General features: G+C 37.1%; 1 protein-coding gene across 5 annotated transcripts in view; it reads left to right on the top strand.

Moving 5' to 3' along the window:
* Positions 1-13,194, top strand: part of nck2a (NCK adaptor protein 2a) — a 76,882-nt gene that overhangs the window by 32,734 nt on the left and 30,954 nt on the right. The window contains exon 1 of one of the 5 annotated variants that reach the window (XM_048193145.1): positions 8,262-8,696. The exons of the other annotated variants lie outside the window; for them this stretch is intronic. The gene's annotated coding sequence lies outside the window, so the exon portion shown is untranslated. Of the gene's footprint in view, positions 1-8,261; positions 8,697-13,194 lie in introns of those variants that run through there. 5 annotated transcript variants of the gene reach the window in all.

The following is a 13,194-nucleotide window of genomic DNA, read 5'->3' as shown; positions in this document are numbered from 1 at the left end:
ATAGCTTGCCAAATTTGTACCTATTTGGGTGTGAGCAGAAACATGCCATTTTTGTGTGTGTCCCTTTAAATGCAAATGAGCTGCTGCTCCCTGCCCGTTTTCCAGAAGATGGAGCTTTAACAGCTCGCGCTTTGGTTGCTCAACAACAACAAAGCTGGAGAATCTCACACACCCAAAATTAATATCAGTAACAGTGTTCAGCCTTGCATTGTTCAAACCACAGTCGGACACTGATGGAGAGACTTTCAGAATGCAACTGGACATTTTTTGAATGGTTAGAGGATAAATTTATGTAGTTGTTGACTGTGGTGTTGATTCAACTCATCGACTAGCATGTGCCGTCATGTTAATCTTTTGTGCAAATCCCATATGCCAAACAGAGCCATACACACCAGGCTAAAGTTTATGATTGCTATCAAATGCTGTGAATGGTCTGATATTTTTTCCAAAATATTGCTCGGACAAAAACACTCCTTTTTAGCAATCGTGCTTGCCAGGGTCAACTTGCAGGCTATCCAAGCTAACGAGACTCTAAATAGTGCTCTGTGCTCGTCTGTGCAGCCAATGACAGAACAGTTATCATGCTTTGCTCGAACTTTTGTCATGATATTAGAACTGGTACAACGTTTCTGTTTGCGAAAACAAATTGACGGCGCCGTGGGTGGAAATGTGCCGATTAAGGGGCGGTAATATTATAATAAGATCCCCTTCCTACGTCACAAGGGGAGCAAAATCTGAGCGGCTTGTATTTTTCACATGCTTGCAGAGAAAGGCTTGCCAAAATAAAGTTACTGGGTTGTCCTTTTCACGTTTTCTGGGTTGGTGAATGCACCGGGGACCTGATTATAGCACTTAAAGGTGCTAAAGAGGATGTTTTGTTTTATACATTTTTGCAATATTACTTGAAACTGTCTTTACTAACTGATAAAATACTATTTATTAGGTGCACCGAAAGGAATAATATTAATATACATCATCTGTGCACGAGCTAGGGCCTTAAAAACATCAGCCAATCGTACCAGCGGTGAGTCTGACATAATGAATCCACTAACACGACACAGCGAATGCCGGTGGTAAACACTCGTGTTCCAATACTCGTGCACGAGTTTTGGGAGGCGTTCCCTCGAAATGAGCTGTGATGGAGGGGGGTTGTTCTTACGCATGCGCTCATTTCAAAAACTCACTAACATGTCTTTGGTTTCTCAGTCGACGAAAAGATCCTCTTTAGCACCTTTAAACACGGAAAAATTCAGATTTTTATGATGTGTCCCCTTTAAATTCTTTACAAATGAAAGTACATGTTACCATTCAAAGTTTGGGGTTGGTCAGATCTCTTATGCTCACCAAGGCTGTATTTATTTGATCAAATATATAGTACAAACAGTAATATTGTGAAATATCATTAAATTTTATTATTATATTATTATATTTTAAAATGTAATTACATTTTACAGATTGTAACAGATTGAATTTAGGCTTTTATTCACATAAACATTCATCAGCTCACACATCAGTTGTGGTAAACGGAAGCTCAAGCATGTTTGCTTCCTAACGCATGCGAGAACCAATGAGGTTCATTCTCGTGTTACGCGGCACGTTTTGAGCTTCAGCAAGAGGTTTGTTCTCGCGCGTCAAGCAGGTTCAGTTGAGCTTCTGTTTATGTTCGCTGATCAGTGTTTATATGTGAATAAAATCCTAAATTAAATCTGTTCATCATATAAAGTGAAAATTTAGACTAAACCGCTGCATTCATATGGATTAGTTTTACAATCTCTTTGGAACGACATGAGGGTGAGTAATTTTCATTCATTTTTGGGTGAACTGTCTCTTTAAGTGTTGTGATTACTCCCATTCATTTTAATACAAGTGGTCCATTTCTTTCTTTTTATAGTGTCTTGCTTCCCCAAGAGTCACAGTGTAGCGTAATAAAGATGTAACTGTGTGTGTGAATGTGCGTGTGTGTGTGTGTGTGTGTGTAGTGCTGCTTTTAGATATAGATTGAGATTTATGGCTGTAGGCCTATTACAGCACCGCCATGATCACGCCATGCTCCGGAAAACATCCTCTCCTCTCTCATTCCTGACAAGCCCCTTTCTCCCAGCCAGAAGCCTCATGTTCACAAGCCCTTTTTCATTACCTCAGTCGGAGAGAGCTATGCCTTCAATCTTCGTGAATGAATTCTTCTCTGGCTCTCACAGATGTGGGCTCTCGTTCGTCTCCATCCCCAGAGCGTGTGCTCGTAATCTTGTGCTCGATTTTGAAGCCCCATGTTTGATCACTGCTGTCTGTTTAGCTGCCATCTCCCCGCTTGTATCATATGCACACAGAGAAATGAGACGGGATCTGTAGGCATGTGTCGCTTTGAATGTTTGTTCATGCTCCGACTTTGGACCGCAGGTATCCTATTTTTTTATGTACTCATGTATGTATAATAAACCACAGGCTTTTTACTGTGTGTGTGGGAAGATGTGTGTCTGTTCTGATTTAGAGCTGTGAGAGATATATGTTTGTTTTAGCGTGTGTGTGGGAGCATATATAATCTGTGTATCCGTGAGAGCCGTATGGAAGTATGCAGTGAATACATCGCCGCTGGGGCAAAGAGTGAGTCATTAGTTGTCCCCGTGGAAGCAGCTGGATTTCACACACACACACACACACACACACACACGGAGAGCCTGAAGTATGTTTTCAGGACAGTCTAGTTAGGGCTGCCATACAGTTACATTCATTTGCATCTCATTTGTGTCTGTAGAAGTCTTAGTTTGGAATTCATACATGTAATCCCAAGTTGCAAAAATTGCAGCCTAGTGCCAAAGGTTGTGAGGAAATTCTGAGATTCGTGGTTTCTAAAGCTTCAGAGAGAAACACTTCTCCAATAAGCTCTATGATAGCCTATTTTTGGCCCTCATTTATGTGATATTTTAGGCACCTCATGATTTGATTTGGGTTTGTTTTAGGAAGTTGATTCGTGGTCGACCACTATAGGATTTTTAATGGCCGACACTAATATTGATGTCTAGAGAACATTGTGACTAGGGATGGGCGATATTATCGTTTGCGATAAATACCGTTGAAAATTCTCCTCATGATAAAAATTTGTCTCCTCGCGATAATTACGATAAGTCTAGTTGTTGACTTATTTCGTGCGCGACCGATTCACTGTTCATGTGTGGAGTTAAAACAAGCATGACGAAAGACGTGAGGCTGAGGAGCAGCTTGTTGTTAAGCGAAGAGTTCCCTTCACAATTTGGAACTGGTTTGGTTATAGAAAATCAGATGTGGAGCAAACTACGGTAATCACTATAAACAAATGTTCAATGAATGAGCCGTATGTCATTCACGCCATCATCACCCGGGTTTTGATAGCGCGCGAGTGCAGGTGAGACCTGAACATCTCACGTTGCTATTGTTTAAACTAACTCATTTAAACCTTGCCAGTTGCCACTTTAAACATTCAACTGTAAGACGCAAAAGAGAACTTGCGCGCGCTGTGAGGAGATTTATGTGTACTCATCCGAAGCGCGTACACGGAGAGCTGCGTCAGATATATTTTGTAAACTATCTGAAGACATAGTTGGGATTGTTACTTTTTGATACAGTTAGGGCTGTTACGGTCGGCATGACAATCGCGCGACATTATATATAATTAATTAATTAATTAATAAATAAATAAATATATATATATATATATATATATATATATATATATATATATATGAGGTTGCGTTAACTGTTTTTGTTTTTTAGCAATGAAAAATATGAAGGCCGTCCGTCAGATTACTGAGGCTGATGTAGCTTGTAAATGTAATTCCCGCCCCTGCCCAGTAGGTGGTGAGCGCGCTCCAGTGTGGCAGCAGAGCGCGAGTTCAGTCTCCAGAATAAAATGATGCGTTTGATTACAAGCACACAGTTTAGGTATATTTATGATAATAAAGTTATGATACTTATACTTAAATAATTCAGTTTCTAATCCAGTTCATTTTGTTTTAAATGGTTTGTTTTCTTATTTTTCTTGCTGACTAATGACTATCAAGTTTATGGTGTATATATATATATATATATATATATATATATATATATATATATATATATATATATATATATATATAATTATCGTCATTGGTATCGTTATCGCAATAAATACCTGAAATTATCGTGATAATTTTTTTAGGCCATATCGCCCATCCCTAATTGTGACTCATAATGCAGATATTTGCAATTCACTCACAAATAAGATGTAGAAATCTCTCTCCCTCCCTTCTAATCTAATATTTGAAAATGAAAAATCCAAATTCATGAAATATAGAAACTTCAGCTATCTATTGATGTCGGTTGATGTTGGAATTGGAACAGACATTAAGATAGAATGACCTAGGGATATTGTTGTTAACTAAACCTAAAACTTTTTTTTTTTTTTAAGGGAAAAAATCATTACTTGAAATAAAATAAACATTAACTGAAATTAAATGTTAAATAACATGCATTTATTCTATTTCAGCAAGTTTCCAAGGCAGTATTTCTCATTTTAATTTTTAGTTTGTTGAAATATTAAAATAACTAAAACCAAAAACTACAACTTGATATAGACATTTAAAAAAAGAGTCAAAAACACACAACAACTTTGACTAAAATTTAAAATGATTTTTTTCATGAATTTCTACTTCTGTTAAAGGGTTAGTTCACCCAAAAATGAAAATTCTGTCATTAATTACTCACCCTCATGTCGTTCCACACCTGTAAGACCTTCGTTCATTTTCAGAATTTCAGAATAAGTTAAGATATTTTTGATGAAATCCGATGGCTCAGTGAGGCCTCCATTGCAGCAAGGTAATTAACACTTTTAATTCGTAAAGCTTCAAAGCTTTATGAATCTTTTGTTTTGAATCAGTGGTTCAGAGAGTGTATCAAACTGCCAAAGTCACATGATTTCAGTAAATGAGGCTTCGTTACGTCATAAGTGTTTCAAAATTTCAATGGTTCACCACTGGGGGGCGTGACTTTGGCAGTTTGATAAGTGCTCCGAACCGCTGATTCGAAACAAAAGATCTGTAATGCTTCGAAGCTTCATGAAGCAGTGTTTTGAAATCGCCCATCACTAGATATTGTTGAATAAAGTCGCTATTTTTTTTTTTTGTTTGTTTTTTGGCGCACAAACAGTATTCTCGTCACTTTATAATATTAAGGTTGAACCAGTGTAGATACATGAACTGTTTTAAATATGTCTTTAGTAGCTTTCTGGGCATTGAAAGTGTTAATTATCTTGCTGGCAATGGAGGCCACACTGAGCCATTGGATTTTATCAAAAATATCTTAATTTGTGTTCCGAAGATGAACGAAGGTCTTACGGGTGTGAAGGTCTTTTTTTTTTTTTTTTTTTTTTTTTTTGGCGGCTAACAACTGAACTTTCAATCTGTTCTTCACACAATGCCGTTGTATAGCTTCAGAATACTTAAAATATAGTACATATGTCATAAGGACCATTTTATGATACTTTTATGGTGTTTTTTTGTCAATTTTCCCCAGCCCATATGCACATTTTTAGTAATTTCTCATTCAGCTCAAATTTTTTTGACATAATACTTATCTTACTATATATATTATCATAATTGCTTATGTAGGACACTATGCCAAGCCAAGCATTTGTGAGGGGTAAAGTGGGCTAATTTTGTGGGCAGGCTTGGATATCTCGTAAATGAATTCATTGTGCGGCTTGACTGAGATCTCTTCTGGTTTGACTCAGCGGACATGTGTGCTGGGCATGTTTGTTTTGACAGGTGCCAAAGCCCCTTCTGTAGCGCTGCATTTGTGCGCAGTGTAACTGTAGCTGAGAGCCATGCGGGTTAGTGAACGCTGGTTAGCCTCTGTTTGCCTCTGGCGCTGTGGAAGTCACGAAGAGCGCTTGTCAGAGGCCTGCCCTGTAGCGGAGGCAAGGTCAAACCCTTGCACAAGGGAGATGAGCAGGTAATGAGACACCAGAAACCTGTGACATCCTGCCCTTTCTGTAAATGGCTCTCTCTGCTGAAGGGCCTTTTGTATTTTTGTCCGTACCTGTTTTGTGATGACACTGTGGGGTGAGTTAATGGTATGTTTTTTTTACATGGGCTGTTCGACATGTCTGTTTATTATGCATGCGTTGCTGCAGGGCATTGCTGGCATGCTTGGTTCCCCAAATGTCCTTTTGATCACAGCAGGAATACTTGGAGATTGTATCGTGAAGATTTGCAGCACTTCAGTTTGGTATGATCTGATTTACTGCAGGCCTACGGTGAACATAAGACCTCCCTGACTGTAAATGCTGAAGGATGTTCATTCTCTGAATGAAACCATCAACCCTTGCGTGTGATTGTTACACACTAGATAAAACTCTTACAGAGTATTTTACTATAAATAATGTATATGATTTGATTTGATTTGGAAGGGCAGGAAAACTGCGTACTGGATTTCTTAAAGCATAGTTGACCTACATCCAGTTTGTCATTGTATGATTAAAGGGGTAATTCACCACTGCCAAGATGGGTTTTTAATAAAACCTGGTTGTCTATTCAGTAGAAGCGGGGAAAAAAATGTGAAATTGGTGCTATGTGATATATATAATATAAAACCAGACAAAGCATTATGAAATCGTTTACTCGCGGTTTGTGATGCAGCTGCTGTCAGATCGATTACAGATGACTGCTTCATCTATAAACAAAAGTTTATTTGCGAACTCTCCATTACACTGTGCCTCGTTTACAAAACAAAATGCTCCGAACAAACATATTGTCTGATCTGAGACTCCATTAAAATAAACCATTCGCATGTTTCCAACAAGGATCCTTCTGAAGTCTGTACAGAGATGCAAACAAGCCATTTAAAATGGACGCATCAAAGCGAACGTTCTTTCACTCTTCCATTTTGTCGGCAGACTCAAGTGTCAGAAACTGAACGCACATCTATATACTGTATCCAGTGTAGACAGCGTCAGTGATTATAATGAGCTCTGTTTTGCTTTTGATACGAAGTGACACTTATATCCAGTGTAGGCAAATGTCAGCCGTTAAGCGGCTGAACGCCAGTGGGCGGGGCCTGTGGAGTGATGTATATCAATATGCAAATGTATTTGCCTGTGTGACACCACAGATCCCGCAATATCAAACAAGCCTTTTATTGGATCTTGATTTACCCAAAAATGAATATTTTGTCATTAATTACTCACCCTAATGTCGTTCCACACCCGTAAGACCTTCATTCATCTTCGGAACACAAATGAAGATATTTTTGATGAAATCTGTTGTTTTGTTTTTGCGCACAAAAATTATTCTCGTCGCTTCATAAAATTGATGAAAGTTGAATCACTGTAGTCACGTCGACTGTTTTAACAATGTCTTTAGTACCTTTCTGGAGCTTGAAAGTGTTGATTATATTGCTGTCTATGGATGAGTCATATACCTCTCGGATTTCAACAAAAATATCTTAATTTGTGTTCCGAAGATGAACGAAGATCTTGCAGGTGTGGAACAACATGAGGGTGAATAATTAATGATAGAATTTTCTTTTTTGGGTGAACTAAGCCTTTAAATAAATGCTTTATTTATAATGACGACAACATTTTAAGCTAACCTGAAGGATGTACAAATACCTGTTTATATGTCAAAAGATCAAGGCAAATTTGATTTCTCATGTCATGACCCCTTTAAGGTTGGACCTGCCTCTTAGTGGTTAATGTATGCTTATGTCACTAAATGTTGCAGCAAAGTTAAAATTTCCTCAATGTTTGGTTGCAAACCTTTGTTCTTCCTCAATGTCGTTGAAACACACCATCCCCTTTGAAATCAATGGATTCTTAGCATTCTTTGATGCAGTGTAAACTAGTGTGTAGGCGCCCTTAGCTTTGTATGTAAAACAGATTTAAAGGCAGCATGTTGTTTCTTAACCTTTGTGAAATGTCTGTGTTCAACCTCATCTTTGTCGAAGGCAACAGTACTCAGACTGATGGATTCCATTCAGATTCACATGGAAAACACCCTGGGGCGATGCATCGGGATGATTTGATTAGCGACTTTAAACTACTGAGGAAATAAACACCACAGGGAGGGAAGAATCTCTGAGCTAAATTTGCAATACATACCAAATGCTCTTCTGAAAAAGGATGTTTAATGTAGCTTGAGCGCAGTTGGTTTTCTAGATCGGTTGAAGTTGACAGTAGCACATTTGTGGACTGTTTTTCGAACTGTGGAGTGTTTAATTGTACCAGATAAGGAATCAGTTGTAGTGCATGTCAGCGCTGGGTTGTAGAACAGGATGGGCTTGTAGACCTTAGACAATATCCTGCCTGTTGTGTGATATGTGACCCCAATAGTGGAGCTGAAAGAGATAACATGCCGTAGAGCAAGTGTTCCCACAAATGTGGGCTTTGACCTCACTGTGACATTTTCTGTGAATAAACCATACAATATTGTTTCTATAGGGAGAAGACAGACATCATAAGTGGGTAACACTTCAAAGCTTTTATTCTCAGTGTATCACTTCTTTCCGGTTTGTTAGTGCATGTAGTGGGAATATTGTTGAGCTCACAAACAGGAAAAGAAAAGAAATAACCTCACTCTGAGGAGCAACCAACCAAACAAGCAGCATGAGAGGGAATTATGAGTCGTTTGAAGGAAGTGCAGCAATCCCAGAAGAGCAAAACCAAGAGGCAAGAAGAAGAATAAGGGAAAGTGAGTGTCATCTTGTTGTCTTGTTTTAAAGTATGGTATCATATATACACTATTCATGTTCAAAATTATGGACATTTATTATGGACATTTTATAATGTTACAAAAGATTTGTATTTCAAATAAATGGTGTTCTTTTTAAGGGGAGACAATACAGGCAAAAACACTGTTTTTTCAGGCACCTGTCAATTTTGAGATTTTGCACTTTTTGGCTTTTCATAAAGTGTTTTTTTCAGACTGGTGGAAAGAAAACATCCAAAATACACTTTTAAGTGTATATTTTATAGCACTGTATCTATTTGCATCTATAGATTTCAATTACAGTAAATATTTTTAAAGGCCGTTTTCTCAAAATGAGTTTTTTCTCCTGCTCTGAGTCAGAAATCTCCACTTCAGCAGAACTTACATACACCAAACTTTATAGTTTTATTCCTATCTATTTTCTGAAGGTTTTTACAGAGGGATTTGTTGATATGTAATTTGCCTGATTTTATACAGCATTTTATTCCTAAAAAAATGGTGAAAATAGTTTTGTTTTTCTGGCTGATTTGTGGAGTGATAAAAAGAGATATCCAAAATTCCCTCTGTAAAAACCTTTGAATTTAATACGTCCAAAAAATTAAACGAGAACTGTGAACCTGACGTCATCCAATATTCCGCAAATTAGCACATATTTAATTAGATAACGCCTCATTTGCATATTTAAACATTAAATTTTAGAAAACTTGTAATACAAAAAATGTTTGCAATTTTTAATGTAATCAATTAGCTGAGGAAGTATGGTGATATCTACTAGTTAATTTTTTTACCCTATTCACCTGGGGTGTCTCACCTTAACTTTCTATTTAACAAAGAATCTTGGGAAAAAAATGGTTACCGTTTCTACAAAAATATTAAGCAACATAACTTGATAAGAAATGTGTGAAATCAGCATATTAGATCATATGATTTTTGGAGGGACATGTGACACTGAAGACCGATGCTGAAAATTCAGCTATGCCATTACTGGAAAATTACGTTATAAAATAAAATAGGAAAGTGTTATTTTAAATTCGAATAATATTGTAAATAATGGTAATTTTACTGTACTTTTGTTCAAATAAATGCAGCCTTGGTGAGCACAAGGTACTTTTTTCAAATAATCCAGCTGATGATGACAAACTTTTGAATGGTATCTTTTTTTTTCTCCATTGAATTTCCAGCAGAATGAACTGATATATCGTGCCATAACTGTCATTTGAAATTACTCATATCATTATATATATATATATGCTTATAACACCCACCCCTAAATATGATCCCTCGTTTTTCACAGCACTGATAAGAAAATAAATGATTAACTGTATTCCTGATTTTTGGAGAGCGAGCAAGCGTTCTGGAAAAGGACTCCAAACTATGCGATTTGCCATTCAGGACCACCTGTTCAGTGCATCTCTTGTGTGCTGGGCATGGCAAACGCTTTTGTTTCAGTTTGTGTGGGCTCAGTCTTCTCTCTCTGTTCAGCTCCAGACACCCGTCCGCCTGTCTGTCCCTGGCCACAGAGAGGGTTTGGCCACTGCAACCATGGAAACCTGCAAACAATAGCCCATACTCTTAGGAAGGAGAGGAGAAAGAAATAAAAAAGCTGAGTGAGAATGCTTAGCGCGGGAAAGGAGATCCGTGTTGCACGGTTATCTGTCCAGGCTAGATGAGCGTGAGAGCTGTCAGACCTATGACATAGATGGAGGTTACCCACATCCCTGTGTGGTGTAAGAAATGTTGTATCCCAGGAAACAAGTGACTGATGTTTAATTGTTATCTTAACCTTGACAAATTTCTCTCTTAAGGTGTGGTCACATTTACTGTTGTTTGGTAAATTTTCATGGACAATTTCCAGGCATTTCAAATCACACAATCTGGAATTTCAAGTGAGGGCGAAAGATTTCCCCACACAGATTTCACGCTAATTTGCCGTGTTGACCAACAGAAAGCTGCTTGGTTTAAAGGTATAGTTCACCCAAAAATGAAAATGTGATGTTTATCTGCTTACCCCCAGCGCATCCAAGATGTAGGTGTCTTTGTTTCTTCAGTAGAACACAAATGATGATTTTTAACTGCAACCGCTGCCGTCTGTCAGTGGTATAATGCAAGTCAGCGGGAACTTGGACTATAAGAGTAAATAAAACACGACAGACAAATCCAAATTAAACCCTGCGGCTCGTGACAACACATTGATGTCTTAAGACACGAAATGATCAGTTTGTGCGAGAAACCGAACAGTATTTATATCATTTTTTACCTCTAATACACCACTATGTCCAACGGCATTCATCACTCGATTCGTTTGGTCTAATGGCACTCTGACAGCGGCAGTGATGTCTCGCGCATATACTTCAATGAGAGCGAGACATCACTGCCGCTGTCAGAGCGCGATCAGACCAAACAAATCGAGTGATGAATGCCGTTGGACATAGTGGTGTATTAGAGGTAAAAAATGATATAAATACTGTTCGGTTTCTCGCACAAACCGATCGTTTCTTGTCTTAGGACATCAATGTGTCGTCTCAAGCCGCAGGGTTTAATTTGGACTTGTCTAAGCAAGTTTTATTTACTGTTATTGTAGAAGTTCCCATCCACTAGCATTATTTGACTGACAGACAGCAACGGTTGGAGTTAAAAATCATAATTTGTGTTCTACTGAAGAAACCAAGACACCTACATCTTGGATGCACTGGGGGTAAGCAGATAAACATCAAATTTTCATTTTTGGGTGAACTATCCCTTTAAAAGTGGCTTCTGTGTACACACACTGTTAACAGTAGACATGGAGCTTTTTTGCTAGTGAAATTTTGCTAATCTGACCCCACCTTTATTAATCAGTTTCATGGGGCCTTTATATGTTTTTGTTTTATAGTCCTACATTTTCTGCATGGTCATACAAGCACAGAATTGGTGTCATTAGTAGTCTGGTGAACATTTTTTTAAATAAATGCATAAGGGATGGGTCAAGCTGGTCAACATGTCATCCAAAAAACTGACTAGTCGATTTTTAAAGGTGGTTAGTTTTAGATTTTTTGGAGGTGTGGCCTTGATTAGCATTGTTTTTTGATGCATCTTGCATATTTTAAATGCCTTGTCAAATTAAAAATTATTTGACTGTTAAAAACGTGTGTCAAGACATTCTGTTCCTCCCCTGATAAACACTCATAAGAAACTTGTCTCATCTAGGTCAGGTGAACTCAAAACCAGCCTAAATGTTGAGTTTCTTTACGTCAGTGTTTCTCAACTGGTGAGTTGCGACCCAAAAGTGGGTCACATGACCGATATGAGGATTGCGAGTGTGCAGTCAAAGAATCAACCACAACAAAAAATGAAATACCAAATTTCTTTCTGATAGGAGACATTTATTTTTTAAAGACATGCGTTAAGCTCTGAGGATAAAACATGTTGACCAATTATCTGCGGTCAGATGAGATAAACGAATCTGGGACTGCTATTTAATAGCCTTACCTTAAAATACTGTTTGTTCATCCGTATTAGTGATATTCTTACAATTTATATACAGTACAGTCCAAAAGTTTGGAACCACTAAGATTTTTTATGTTTTTAAAAGAAGTTTCGTCTGCTCACCAAGGCTACATTTATTTAATTAAAAATACAGTAAAAAAACAGTAATATTGTGAAATATTATTACAATTTAAAATAACTGTTTTCTATTTGAATATATTTCACAAAGTAATTTATTCCTGTGATGGCAAAGCTGAATTTTCAGCATCATTACTCCAGTCTTCAGTGTCACATGATATTTGTGTACAATATTTTTTTTCAGGATTATTTGATGAATAGAAAGTTCAAAAGAACAGTGTTTATCTGAAATCTAATCTTTTGTAACATTATAAATGTCTTTACTGCCACTTTTGATTGATTTAATGCATCCTTGCTGAATAAAAGTATTCATTTCTTTAATTTCTTTTCAAAAAATAAAAATAAAAATTCTTACTGACCCCAAACTTTTGAACGGTAGTGTATAATGCTACAGAAGCTTTGTATTTCAGATAAATGCTGTTCTTTTGAACTTTCTATTCATCAAGGAATCCTGAAAAAAAAAGTACACAACTGTTTTCAATATTGAAAATAATCATAAATGTTTATTGAGCAGCAAATCAGCATATTAGAATGATTTCTGAAGGATCATGTGACACTGAAGACTGGAGTAACAATGCTGAAAATTCAGCTTTGCATCACAGGAATAAATTACTTTGTCAAATATATTTAAATAGTACACAGTTATTTTAAATTGTAATAATATTTCACAATATTACTGTTTTTTACTGTATTTTTAATTAAATAAATGTAGCCTTGGTGAGCAGACGAAACTTCTTTTAAAAACATTAAAAATCTTAGTGGTTCCAAACTTTTGGACTGTACTGTATATGTTAAGTGAAGTGGGATGTTACTAATTTGGGTCACGGCTTAATTACCATGAGAAAATGTGGGTTCCACATCCAAACCAGTTGAGAAT

This window comes from Megalobrama amblycephala, linkage group LG6 (assembly GCF_018812025.1).
Source record: "Megalobrama amblycephala isolate DHTTF-2021 linkage group LG6, ASM1881202v1, whole genome shotgun sequence".
Classification (NCBI taxonomy): domain Eukaryota; kingdom Metazoa; phylum Chordata; class Actinopteri; order Cypriniformes; family Xenocyprididae; genus Megalobrama; species Megalobrama amblycephala.
This window is presented reverse-complemented; position numbering and strand designations above follow the sequence as displayed.